The following is a 13,799-nucleotide window of genomic DNA, read 5'->3' as shown; positions in this document are numbered from 1 at the left end:
TCTGCCACACCAAAACGGGCCCATTTTTGGCCTCCTGAAGCCTCCGAGTGTCCTGTGTTTGGCCTCCTTGGCCTCCAGAAGGTGGGTGCGGCTGGTAGATAGATGGGACGATGTGGATGGGGTCCCTCAGCAGATTAATGGCTTTGGTGGGCCGTATCTGGCCTGCGGGCTGTAGTTTGAGGACCCCTGGTATAGGGTCACCTGCTGCAGCAGTGGTTTGGCCCAGAAGATCTCCAAGGTTCCTACCAATTCTATTATTCTATATTCTATATTCTAGGAAAGGGGGAAGGAAGGAAGGAAGGAAGGAAGGAAGGAAGGAAGGAAGGAAGGAAGGAAGGAAGGAAGGAAGGAAAGAATGGAGGGAGAGAACTTTCAAGGACCAGTCCATGCAGCTGTAGGAAGTTATCACCCAGCCCTCTCCCAGAAAAATGAAATATCCTAGGAAATATTGAAAAGGCAGAATATTATATTTTCCTGGATGTGAAAAAGGGAGAAACACATTTTAAACACAAAGTAAATTCCTACAGCTTCCAGCCCATCCCCACTTTGTCAATGGGCCATTAAGAAGACCAAGCTAGTCCACTTTACATAATAAAGAGTTCTCTTCTTCAACTCCAGAGTGATGGGATAAGGCAGGATAAAATAAGCCTTTATTCAACTGACCACATGGCATCTGAACTCAAACCTGGATTCAAAACAGCCTAGAGCAGGGGTGGCGAACAAGTTCGTCAAAAAGAGCCAAAATTTTAAACTGTGAGAGTCAGAGAGCCACACCACGCAGTGACCTGCCAAAACAGACCCGGAAGCAATGTTCCCTCTAATTTTTTTTCGATGTGGCCCCCGATGGCCATCTCTGGCCATCGGGGGCGTCCAACTAGCCCCCATGGAACAGGTGCGCAATTTGGGCGTCCTCCTGGATACCCGGCTGTCCATGGATAACCATGTAACAGCCGTGGCAAGGGGGGCGTTCCATCAGGTTCGCCTGATGCGCCAATTGCGCCCCTTATTGGACCGGGATGCCCTACGCACAGTCACCCATGCGCTAGTGACGTCTCGCCTGGATTACTGCAATGCTCTCTACATGGGGCTTCCCTTGAGATGCACTCGGAGACTACAGTTGGTCCAGAACGCGGCCGCGCGGGTGATTATGGGGAGGACCAGATACTCCCCTGTAACACCTCTCCTGCGCGAGCTGCACTGGCTGCCTGTGGTCTACCGAGTGCGTTTCAAGGTTTTGATTATGATCTTTAAAGCGCTCCATGGCACAGGGCCTAGTTATATGCAGGATCGCATCCTGCCCCACACATCCCTACGACCAATTCGCTCACACAGAGAGGGACTTCTCCGGGTGCCGTCCGCCAAACAGTGTCGGGGGGCGACACCCAGGAGCAGAGCCTTCTCTGTGATGGGCCCAGCCCTATGGAATGACCTCCCCCGTGACATCAGGATTACTTCCGATCTCCGCTCCTTCCGTGTACAGCTGAAGACCCACCTCTTTCAATTATCCGGCCTGGCTCAATCGCAATCGTAATTTTCCCATTCCTCCAAACTGTTTTTTAAATTGTTCTTAAATATTAATTTTATTGGGTTTTTACAATTGGGGTATTTAAAGTAGATTTTTAACTGTCTATTGATGTAATTTGTTTCCTCCTCCGTGTATATGTATATGTGTTGTGTATGTATGTACGTTTGGTGTTGTTATGTATTTTATGTTATATGCTCCATTGTACGCCGCCCCGAGTCCTACTTGGAAAGGGAGCGGCTAATAAATCCAAATTTATTATTATTAATTTATTAAAAGTATAGTGTTTGAGCGGCACATTTTCATGCCTGAGCACCCGAATTTTTTTCACAGATGTCACCTAAGACAACAACGAAATCAGTATTATTTGAAACTCAAAGTTATGTTTCTTCAAGGTACCCGCTTAATTCAAAGTGTTATATAATATCAGTATCACTTAACAACGCTCCTGCTTAGCAACCAAAATGTTGGCTCAGAAACTCTGGCATTTGAAGCACGCAACTCTTAAAGCTGTCAAGTTACAAGACCCTTGCACCCCTAACCCTTTAGGGAAAAAAACCCCTAGGGGTCTTCAAACCTGACAGCTTTAACACTTGTGGACTTCAACTCCCAGAATTCCTCCTCCAGTCATGTTGCAGCGACGTCATCTGCGTGGATCTGCTCCATCTTTGCTTTCTTCATTGTGGGCAGGGCTTCTGCTGAAGATGCCGACGAGTACGAGTTGCCACCAGAATAACTGCTGCTACCTCCTCCTCCTCCTCCTCCTCCAACAAAATCACCAGATTTGCTCCTGAGCTCAGCGCTGGGTTACCTCTGCCCCCTCCCCCTCCTCCGTGCTTTTGACGAGCCATGAGGCTTTTTCCCCCCTGCTCCCCCCCTTCCTACTGGCTCCTCAAAAGCACGGCGGAGGAGGAGGAGGGGGCAGGGGTAACCCAGCGCTGACTGAGCTCAGCTGCTCCGAGCGGAGGGGAGGCGCAGCTGCCACGCGCGGAGATGCCGGCTGGAGCTTTGGCGGCTTCATCTCAGCCGCAGCGCCGGGCGGCAAATCCGGCAGTACTGCCTGTTAGAGGAGGATGAGGAGGAGGTGGCAGCAGTTCTTCCGGTGGTGGTGGGGGCTTTGGGGCTTCAGAACTAGCCTCAGACGCCCCGTGCTCCTCAAAGCAAGTCTGGGGAAGTCCTTTGCAGGCGGCCCGTTCTAGCTGCCTGCAAAGGACCTCCCCAGCTTCCGAAAGGGAGCGCGCGATCCGAGCCACAGTATACTAAATAATGACAAGAGGCAAAGAGCCTCATTTATTTTGGCCGGGAGCCGCATGCGGCTCGCGAGCCGCGTGTTCGCCACCCCTGGCCTAGAGGGTTGCCCCTGCATGGGCCCATGTGAGTCTGACAACCAATCAGAATACATTTCTTACACAGGAACAGGAAACAGAGAGGTGGGACTGAACAGATTATAAAAATCCCTGCAAGCCCTTCTTCAGCCCTTCTCTTCTGCTCTTCTCTTCCCTTCTCTTCTTCTCCACCAACATTGAAGCATGTGATCACCTTTTCTGTTCAGGAGCTCAAGCCATGTGGTCCTGTCCACCATTAAAACCATCTTTCCAAGCAGCCTCCATGCCTCCAGTGTCTTTTTCCCCACTTGGAGCCGAACCCAGAAGGACATTTCTTCCAACACAGCGAACAGGAGTCAGTACTGATTTGAAGGCATATTGTGTTCCTTTAACCAGGAATGGTCAACCTGAAATCGTACAGATTTCCTGTTAACCCTTGTTGAGAACATGGCGTTTTCCAAGGTGGGATTTCTTTTTCAAGCATAACCATAACATGTTGAGGAATGAACACGCTCCCACCCACCCCTAAAGTTTACATTTCTACATTTCATAAAGATGACTTCCTTGGTAGACCCATTTCTGATTGAAATGTGAGAGTGTCCCTTTCTCTTCTGGTGGATCCGTGTGTGCGCGCGTGACCTTCAACCTTTCCTTCTGTATTTGCACACCTCTCCCCCTAATTAGTTGGGCTATTTTTCACACAAGATGGAGCTTGCACAATGCAGCCGTCGTGGGTTTTCACGACTCCCCTAGCCCCATGCTGGCACTTAATTGTGTTTCATGACACATTTAGAAGTTAACAAAATGCAAGGGAGGCTTAGAAGAGAGAACCTTCTACTGTGAAATACTGGAGATTGCCTTCTGATTTGGCATCTATTGATTAGCTATTTATATCATGGCGGAAAGACTGTCGTGTTTAATGAGCATTTAAAAAAATTTTTGTAAATAAATCAATACAAACATGTTCCTAATTACCGGGCGGTGGATAATAAAGCGAATTGCGTTTAATATGGGTGCTTACGAACCATCCCTACTCAACCACTGCTAATAACAGAGTTTTCAAACGTCTCGGAAAGGGATGTCTTTTTTAATTCTGTTGATTTATTAATGTGTTTGTCATATTTATATAGCTGTCATCTCACGTAGTGACCCCGGGTGCATACATAATAAAATCAAACGCAAAGAAGTAAAATACGTTTAAAAATGTGTACAATAAAATCCGATTTAAATTAAAAATAAAAAACAAAGTAGAAAAACCAAAACGTCGGTCATCATACAGAGAATGCACCAGTTAATGTCAGGCCTAGTCATTTAATTGGACAATCACATAAATAGGAGCCAGCCGTGTGCTGCAGCTGCCAAAAAAGCCAACACAGTTCTAGGCTGCATCAACAGAGGGATAGAATCAAGATCACGTGAAGTGTTAATACCACTTTATAATGCCTTGGTAAGGCCACACTTGGAATACTGCATTCAGTTCTGGTCGCCACGATGTAAAAAAGATGTGGAGACTCTAGAAAGAGTGCAGAGAAGAGCAACAAAGAGGATTAGGGGACTGGAGACTAAAACATGTGAAGAACGGTTGCAGGAACTGGGTATGTTTAGCTTAAGAGAAAGAAGGACTAGGGGAGACATGATAGCAGTGTTCCAATATCTCAGGGGCTGCCACAAAGAAGAGGGAGTCAAACTATTCTCCAAGGCACCTGAGGGCAGAACAAGAAGCAATGGGTGGAAACTAATCAACCAGAGAAGCAACCTAGAACTGAGGAGAAACTTCCTGACAGTTAGAACAATTAATCAGTGGAACAACTTGCCTCCAGGAGTTGTGAATGCCCCAACACTGGAAGTCTTTAAGAAGATGTTGGATAGCCATTTGTCTGAAATGCTACAGGGGGTTGAACTAAAATGGGGATGTCAAACTCGCAGCCCGTGGGCCAGATGCGTCACACGCTGGCCATGCCCATCCCCATTTTAGCAAAGGAAAAAAATACTCACGATACGTCACATGACGACAATGTGATGACATGAGTTTGACACCCCTGAACTAGAAGACCTCCAAGGTCCCTTGTAACTCTGTTATTCTATTCTGTTCTGTTCTGTTCTGTTCTGTTCTGTTCTACTCTACTCTACTCTACTCTACTCTACTCTACTCTACTCTACTCTACTCTATTCTTAAGGACAACATAAATAATCCAGGCAAAGTTCAGTTTGTTGCAGGTAATCCTCAGCTTACAGCCATAATTGAGCCCAAAATTGCTAAGCAAGACAGTTGTTAAGTGAGCTTTGCCTCATTTTATGAACTTTCTGCAGCTGTTCAGTTAGTCACATGTTTGTTAAGTGAATCTGGCTTTTCCATTGACTTTTCTGGTCACAAAAGGTGATTGAATGACCATGGGACACTGCAACTGTCATAAATACGAGTCAGTTGACAATTATCTGACTTTTGATCGTATGACCATGGGGATTCTGCAACAGTTGTCGTTGTTGGCCCAATCTTTCCTGTTTGCATTGGGTAGACCAGTACAGTCCCCTGGGCCAGATCCGACCACATTGTGGGCTGGATACAGCCTGGCAGCCTTGAGTTTGACACCCCTATCCTAGAGCAATATTCTAAGTGTGGTCTCACCAGTGCACCGGGGTGGGTTCTGTCAGCTGCTACTGCCGGTTCACTCTTGGTCACGAAGCATGCGTGCACTTAATGTGCTATGTGTGCACATGCGCAATACTATAAAAATGCTTTTGCAGGTGTGCAGAAGCTAAAAACAAGATGGCGGCAGCTACAGCGCCACCGGGAGAACCGGTCCAGGGACATGGCAGGCCTGGGTCACTGCTGGTTCCAGCAACCCAGCCGAACTGGTCCAAACTGGGAGGAACCTACCACTGGTGTGTACAACCATGGTCCACAAAGTACTCACTATGGATGACGTACAGAATGTTAGTCTGTTCAGGCAAGACATTTTCTCCTTCCTGGGGTTTGCGCTCAATTCAATTGTCTTCTCACATTTTAAATTGTCCGTATTGATGCTCATTCAAGTGACACCCCCCCTCCCCCCCGCTTGCTTTGGCAGGGAGGCATTTTTGCAAGGTTGCCTGTCTCGTTGCAACCCACCGCCTGCAGAAACGGCCTTCCTTACCTCCCAAGAAACCCATAAGGAAAAACACCTTTGTCAGCCGCTAATTGACAGCTCCGTCTTCCTCCTTAACACTAATGGGCATCCCCGCTAGACTTCCTGTTCTGTGCCACCCACTTCAGCGACATGCATCAATGGGTCAGACGCAGCCTCTATATTATGCTGCTGACTGTATGCCACTAACATAAAACTGATGCTCTTTGGATAGGCAGATCAATAGGCTCTGTGCAATAGGAGCACGTGTTACATATTGATGTTCTGGTTTTGTTGTGTTAACATTTAGCTACAGGTGTAACTAAATATACATTCACTATCCTGGCATTGTTTGGCTCAACTCTCACTTCTCCCTCCTCCCCTTTTCTTAACTATTGTTTTGATCATCGCTGGCTAATTGTTTTTAGTCTGATTGTGTAATGGTATGTGCAAATTGTCTTGGGAGATGCAGACAAGGATACAGTTGGATGACAGCTTCGCTTGCAGCAGGAATGTGGCTGCGGCAAGAGGCTGAGAAGATACCCTCTCTAATTTCCTGGGATATAAGAGTTTGGGGGGAGAGGTACTGTAAGACCAGGCTGGAAGGAGGGGTCAAATGCATCATCAGTCATGAGTTCCTTCACACCCACAAGAGATCAAAGCCCAGCCCATCTTGAATCCCCTTGAGTCTGATCTACTGCCAATTTGCTTGGGCTGTTAGTAGCTCAGATTTTTGTAGAGAGCTTAGGCTTGCAATACATCTTTGTACCCATTTGAACTGTCTGGATCTCCTGATTTTCCTGGCGCTTGACAGATAGACTGCCAGACTTGCAAGATGCTTTAAGTGTAGCTCGACAATAAAGTAGAATTAGCTCATCTGGCTGAGTGTTTTTTGTCTGGTATACCTCACAAGGCTGACAGACCCAAGCTAAATGTAATTACCCCTCAGGAGCTGAGCAGCATGGAGAACCATGGTTTTCAGATGTTGGTAGGAGCAGGGAGGAACAGATGGGATGGAGGGGAAATGCATTGACAAGAGTGAGAGAGGGTTGAATGAAAGAAGGAAGGAGCAGAAAGATGGGATCCATGAAAGTAACACCCTTTCTTCTCTTTCATTGTTTATTTTCAAGCTCAAGTTACAAAAATAACAGAGTTTGAAGGGACTTTGGAGGTCTTCTAATTGAATGCTATTTTCAAGTAACATACCCTATATCTATGATGGAGAAGCTATGGCAGAGCCCTCTCTGCAGGCATGCGAGCTGTTGTCTCAGCTGAGCTCCAACGCACATGCATGTGCATCTCCCACTTGCCAGCAGATTTTTGGGTCTCTGTGGCACATGGGGGGGGGCACATGAAAGAGATGCATGCACATGCATGGGGGTGAGGGGTCACGCACACATGCATGGGGAAGGGGGAGCACGGACACAGGTAGCATTCAGCAGGTTCTGACCATTTCTGGAGAACCGATAGCAAAAAAATTGAGTAATTCGGAGAACTGGTAAATACCACCTGTGGCTGGCCTCGTCCCCATCTATTCTCTGCCTCCCGAGTCCCAGTTGATCAGGAGGGAATGGGGATTCTGTAGTAATCTCCCCCTTGGACTGGGGAGGGAATGAAGATTCTGCAGTAACCTCCCCCTGGAGTGGGGAGTGAATGGAGATTCTGCAGTATCCTTCCCCTAGAGTGGGGAGGGAATGGGGATTTTATAGTATCCTTCCCTGGAGTGGGGAGAGAATGGATATTTTGGAGTATCCTTCCCCTGAAGTGGGGAGAAAATTGATATTTTACAGTATCCTTCCCTTGGAGTGAGGAGGGAATGGGGATTTTGCAGTATCCTTCCCCTGGAGTGGGGAGGGAATGGAGATTTTGCAGTATCCTTCCCTTGGAGTGTGGAGGGAATGGGGATTTTACAGTATCCTTCCCCTGGAGTGGGGAGGGAATGGGGATTTTACAGTATCCTTCCCCTGGAGTGGGGAGAGAATGGAGATTTTGCAGTATCCTTCCCTTGGAGTGAGGAGGGAATGGGGATTTTGCAGTATCCTTCCCCTGGAGTGGGGAGGGAATGGGGATTTTACAGTATCCTTCCCTTGGAGTGTGGAGGGAATGGGGATTTTACAGTATCCTTCCCCTGGAGTGGGGAGGGAATGGGGATTTTACAGTATCCTTCCCCTGGAGTGGGGAGAGAATGGAGATTTTGCAGTATCCTTCCCTTGGAGTGAGGAGGGAATGGGGATTTTGCAGTATCCTTCCCCTGGAGTGGGGAGGGAATGGAGATTTTGCAGTATCCTTCCTCTGGAGTGGAGATGGAATGGATATTTTGCAGTATCCTTCCCCTGGAGTGTGGAGGGAATGGGGATTTTACAGTATCCTTCCTTTGGAGTGCGGAGGGAATGGAGATTTTGCAGTATCCTTTCCCTGGAGTGGGGAGGCAATGGGGATTTTGCAGTATACAGTATGGTTGAAAGGGTAGATTTGCTAGAACCCATGCTTATCTGTCAAGGGACACAGTGGCTCAGTGGCTAAGATGCTGAGCTTGTCGATCAGAAAGGTCGGCAGTTCGGCAGTTTGAATCCCTAGTGCCGCATAACCGAGTGAGCACCCGTTACTTGTCACAGCTTTTGCCAGCCTAGCAGTTTGAAAGCATGTAAAAATGCAAGGAGAAAAATAGGAACCACCTTTGGTAGGAAGGTAATAGCGTTCCGTGCTCCTTCAGCATTTAGTCATGCCGGTCACACGGAGACATCTTCAGACAATGCTGGCTCTTCAGCTTTGAAACGGAGAATGAGCTCCATTCCATTCCATATTATTCTATTCTATTTTATTCCATTCCATTCCAATTTATTCTATTCTATTCTCCCAATCTTTTTCCAAGCTCTGTGAATCACAATGCATTGGGAGCAATCCCTTTTTTTGCATCTGCGCAGCTGAATGGAGAAATCTATAGATATTTTCATTTTCTCCCCACCTATAGGCCCCCTGGGTTCTTTATATATTGAATGCATTTATATCACTGTCCATCTCATATATAGGACTCTGGGTGGCTAACAATTAAAACAAAATAAAAACATAGTAAAAAACAGAACCAATAATTAAAAACATAAATAAAATAGTAGCATTAGCGCAACCAAACACAATCACAACATCTGTGCTGGGCATAAGCAACCTGAATCACTGGGGCATAGGCCAAAGTAGATATTTTATTGCTGATCACCTCTATTAGTAACAGCAATTGCGTTGGAAGGGACTTTGGAGGTCATCTAGTCCATCCCATGGTTCTCACAGGATATCTATACTATTTCTTTTTTTAAAAAAAAGATTTTTTTATTGTAAAATTTTAAAATACGTACATTTCGTCTTTCCTTAAGCAGTGTGTCATCTGAGCACACATATTTCTGTGCAACATTCCTCCATAAATTACAAAACATTGTACAGTTAAACCTTAGAAATCTCTTCATTTCCTTCTTAACATGTCTTTTAACATGTCTTCTAATATAAATACAATAATAACATTGAATATAATTATTTTCATCATACTAATGCTAACAATTATCATTTGATTCTTATCTCTGTCTTAATACATTTTCTATTCTTCTTTCTATCTTCTTCTTATATTTCCAATTTTCTTTCTTTTTGTTCTCTAACCATAGGCAAAACACCTCCCATGTGGTATAATAATCAGCTTGTTCTTCCTCTTTAATTGCCAATGTTAGTCTATTAGTCTATTCATTTCTTCACATTCTAATATTTTCCTAATCACCTTCTCTTCAGTAGGGATCTCTTCACTTTTCCAATATTGTGCAAATACAATTCTAGCCATGGTTAAAATATGAATAATTAAATATGTATTCTCTTTATGATAAATTTTGGGCAATATCCCCAACAATTTCTGGTTTTAACTCAATACGTTGTTTTATCATCTTTGCCAACCATATCTTTATCTTAGTCCAGTATTTTTTGCTTTTCCACATGTCCACCACATATGATAGTAAGATCCTGGTAACTGGTGATATTTCCACTATTTAGCTGAAACATCTTATACTACACTATTTCTGATAGATGGCTGTCCAGTTTCTTCTTAAAAGAAGAACACACAATTTCCAAAGACAACTTGTTCCACTGGTTTATTTACAAGAACATTACGAGATATTTTTAAATGTATTGCCAGACTGTTCCATATTCTAAATTGGAGCTCAAGTCACCAAAGAATAGTACGTTGGATCAAATTGTTCTAAAGGCGGGTTCTCTTCAGGATCCTGCAAAGCTAAAGGTAAAGGTTCCCCTCACATATATGTGCTAGTCGTTCCCAACTCTAGGGGGCGGTGCACATTCCCATTTCAAAGCTGAAGAGCCAGCGCTGTCCGAAGACATCTCCATGGTCATGTGGCCGGCATGATTTAATGCTGAAGGTGCATGGAACACTATTGCCTTCCCACCAAAGGTGGTCCCTATTTTTTATACTTGCATTTTTACATGCTTTCAAACTGCTAGGTTGGCAGAAGCTGGGACTAGTAATGGGAGCTCATTCTGTTACACGGCACTTGGGATTTGAACCACCTAACTGCCAACTTTCTGATCGACAAGCTCGGCATCTTAGCCTCTGAGCCACCACGTCCCTCAGGATCCCACTAACAATGTGCTAAACCAATGTTTCTTTTTTCTTTATTTTGCGCTATGTTGAATTGCCTGCATGGATGTTTTGATTCTAGTTGTGAATTCAGAATTCCAAGAGATATTAAAATGTTGGTCTGCAGCCATTCAAGATACGTTTTGAATTGATACCAGCAGCCCTTTAAAACACAGGGACAGTGGGAATCAATTTAGCTTTCACCTTGATTTTTATAAGGTAACAGACGGTGCCAGCTTTGGGGTGGGTTTAAGGACAGGTTGATTTTGAGAATATGAACGGTTCAATTCCCTGGTTCCTGAGCAAAGTCAGACAGCTGAAAACCACGAGTATTTTTTTTTTTAAGATAGAAAACATTATTCCAAGATAGGACTTTATGGAAGTTACAGATCAGGAATAAAGTATCTACATGGAGCATAGAAAGTTATAAAGGAGGAGGAGGAGGAGGAGGAGGAGGAGGAGGAGGAGGAGGAGGAGGAGGAGGAGGAGGAGGAGGAGCAGTCCAGATCTTCCCCTCTCCATGCTTCTACAGAAATATATTTTTAGCCCAATTCTAGACATATCTACATAACAATAGCAATAGCACTTAGGCTTATCTATCACTTCACAGGGCTTTACAGCCCCCTCCAAGCAGTTTTACAGAGTCAGCCTCTTGCCCCCAACAATCTGGGTCCTCATTTTACCAACCTCAAAAGGATGGAAAGCTGAGTCAGCCTTGAGCTAGTCAGGATCGAACTCCAGACAGTGGGCAGAGTTGGCCTGCAGTACTGCATTCTAACCACTGCACCGCCATGGGAAGGAAGGAAGGAAGGAAGGAAGGAAGGAAGGAAGGAAGGAAGGAGGGAGGGAGGAAGGGAGGAAGGAAGAGCAATAGCAATAGCACTTATATTCCACTTCAATCAATCAATCAATCAAGCTTTTATTTCTAAACCGCGCCCTCTCCTAAACGGGACTCAGGGCGGTGTACAGTCATTATTAAAAACCATATACATATCAAAATAGAATACATATACATAAACATAGACGTAGACGGAGGAGGTAGAAAATATACTGTACCATATTTAATTAAAATACAAATAAGATTAAAATTCCCTTAAAAATTCCACAATAAAATGTTTGCCAGGAGGTGAAAGATGGAGCTATAAATCGGCTAAACCAGCTAATTGGAACAGGTGGGTCTTAAGCTTCTGTCGGAAGGAGCGGAGGTCGTTAATAGTTCTAATATCGGAGGGGAGGTCATTCCAGAGGGTTGGGCCCATCACAGAGAAGGCTCTACTCCTAGGCGCCACCCGTTGGCACTGCTTGGCGGATGGCACCTGGTGGAGTCCCTCCCTGTGAGAGCAGATAGGTCGTAGAAATGTGTGGGGTGAGATGCGATCCTGCAGGTAACTAGGTCCCATGCCTTCACAGTGCTTTACAGCCCTCCCTAAGCAGTTTACAGAGTCAGCATATTGCCCCCAACAATCTGGGTCCTCATTTTACCCACTTTGGAAGGGTGGAAGGTTGAGTCAACCTTGAGCCTGGTGAGATTCGATCTGCAAAACTGCTGGCAGCCGGTGATCAGCAGAAGTAGCCTACAGTACTGCACTCTGTGCCACCGCGGCATGGTAAGTAATCCCATGGAGTTCAATGTAGTATCTTTCATGGAACTCTAACTTCACTCTAGAAGCAGATACTGAGCAGCTACTGAGACATTACTTTTTTTAAAAGGGCTGTTAAGTAAGTAAGCTCCCCGTTAGGAGAGCGAGTGTGCAGAGAAGCATAAGGAGAGTAGTATGGAAGAACTGATTGTCTTCATTGTCAGGAAATTTCTCCCTAGTTCTAGGTTGCTTCTCTCCTTGATTAGCTTCCACCCATTGCTTCTTGTCCTGCCTTCAGGTGCTTTGGAGAATAGATTGTACATTTTATAATGTAGAGTTTCTTTTAGGCTAAATTTTACTCCTAGTGACTCCATAGCAATGCTTTATTTATTTTATTTTTTTAATTTGTTTCGTCAAGCATGTATAAGATAATAGATATGTATATACAAGATTATGAATACATGAAATGGATATAAATACAAGGGAATATTAGGACAGGGATGGTAGACATGTTAGTGCGCTTATGCTCACCCCTTACAGACCTCTTAGGAATAGGGTGAGGTCAACAGGAGACAGTCTATGGTTAAAGTTTTGGGGGTTTGGGGAGGAAACCACAGTGTCAGCTAGTGGATTCCAGGCATTGATCACTCTGTCGCTGAAGTCGTATTTGCTACAATCGAGTTTGGAGTGGTTTACCTTAAGTTTGTATCTGTTGTGTGCTCTTGTATTGTTGTAGTTGAAACTGAAGTAGTCATTGACAAGTAGGAAATTGAAGTAGATAATTTTATGCACTATGGTTAGGTCAGACCGAAGGCGGCGTAGTTCTATGCTGTCTAAGCCTAAAATTTCAAGTCTGGTGGCATAAGGTAGCCTGTTGCAAGCAGAGGAGTGGAGGACTCTTCTGGTGAAATATCTCTGGAGTATGACTATGCACCTTTCCAGGACACAATAGAAAAGTGGTTGGGCATTGTTTCCTTCTGTTTTTAAGCTTCCCATTCTTTCCTCCAGATTTCCTGGTGGTGCTTCATCCCGTTCCATCCCAATCTAGCCCAAGGCTGCAGACTTTGTCAAGATCAGCCAGGACCCATCCACCAGGGATGTCCATTTATGATGGAGAACTTGTTAATAATGCCTGGCATTACAAGGACAGATTTCAAAAATAAAAATGTGAGGGAAAAGTGGGTGTGAAGCGTCAGAGAGAAGAAGAGGGTGGAAGAGGTATCAGGTAGGTCCAAAACCCCACAATCTGTTTAGAAGCTACATCTAACAAGCTACAATCTGTTTAGAATGGAGCTCTAACAAGGTGTAATCTGTTTACGCCTATTCCAGTCAGTCCGGGGATCAGTGCTCAATGTTCCCCCTAGCGAGCATTCCAGCTATCTGGCAAATTGCTCTAAAGAAGCATTTTCAGGGGAAAAAGAAATTGTGTCTGGGACATTCCCTACCTCCCCCCTTCACTTCCTACATCTGTAAATACCCCCCCCTCTCCTCCTCCCTTCTCTCTTTTATTACTCTCTCTTTCCTCTTTCTCTCTCTCTTTAAAAAAGACTCTCTTTCTCTCTCTCCCTCATATCTTTCTTTCTCACTCTTCCACTGCCTGCCTGCCTCCCTCCCTCCTTCTACTCTTTCTTTCCTCTCTTTCTC

At 45.0% G+C, this 13,799-nt stretch overlaps 1 protein-coding gene across 1 annotated transcript in view; it reads left to right on the top strand.

Moving 5' to 3' along the window:
* The window catches only part of SYT4 (synaptotagmin 4), a 40,039-nt gene that overhangs the window by 1,204 nt on the left and 25,036 nt on the right, over nucleotides 1-13,799 (top strand). The gene's annotated exons all lie outside the window — the stretch shown is intronic.

The sequence above is a fragment of the Natrix helvetica genome (genome assembly GCF_964273705.1).
Source record: "Natrix helvetica genome assembly, chromosome: 2".
Lineage (NCBI taxonomy): Eukaryota > Metazoa > Chordata > Lepidosauria > Squamata > Natricidae > Natrix > Natrix helvetica.
Note: the sequence above shows the minus strand (reverse complement) of the source record. Positions and strands in the feature narration are given on the sequence as shown.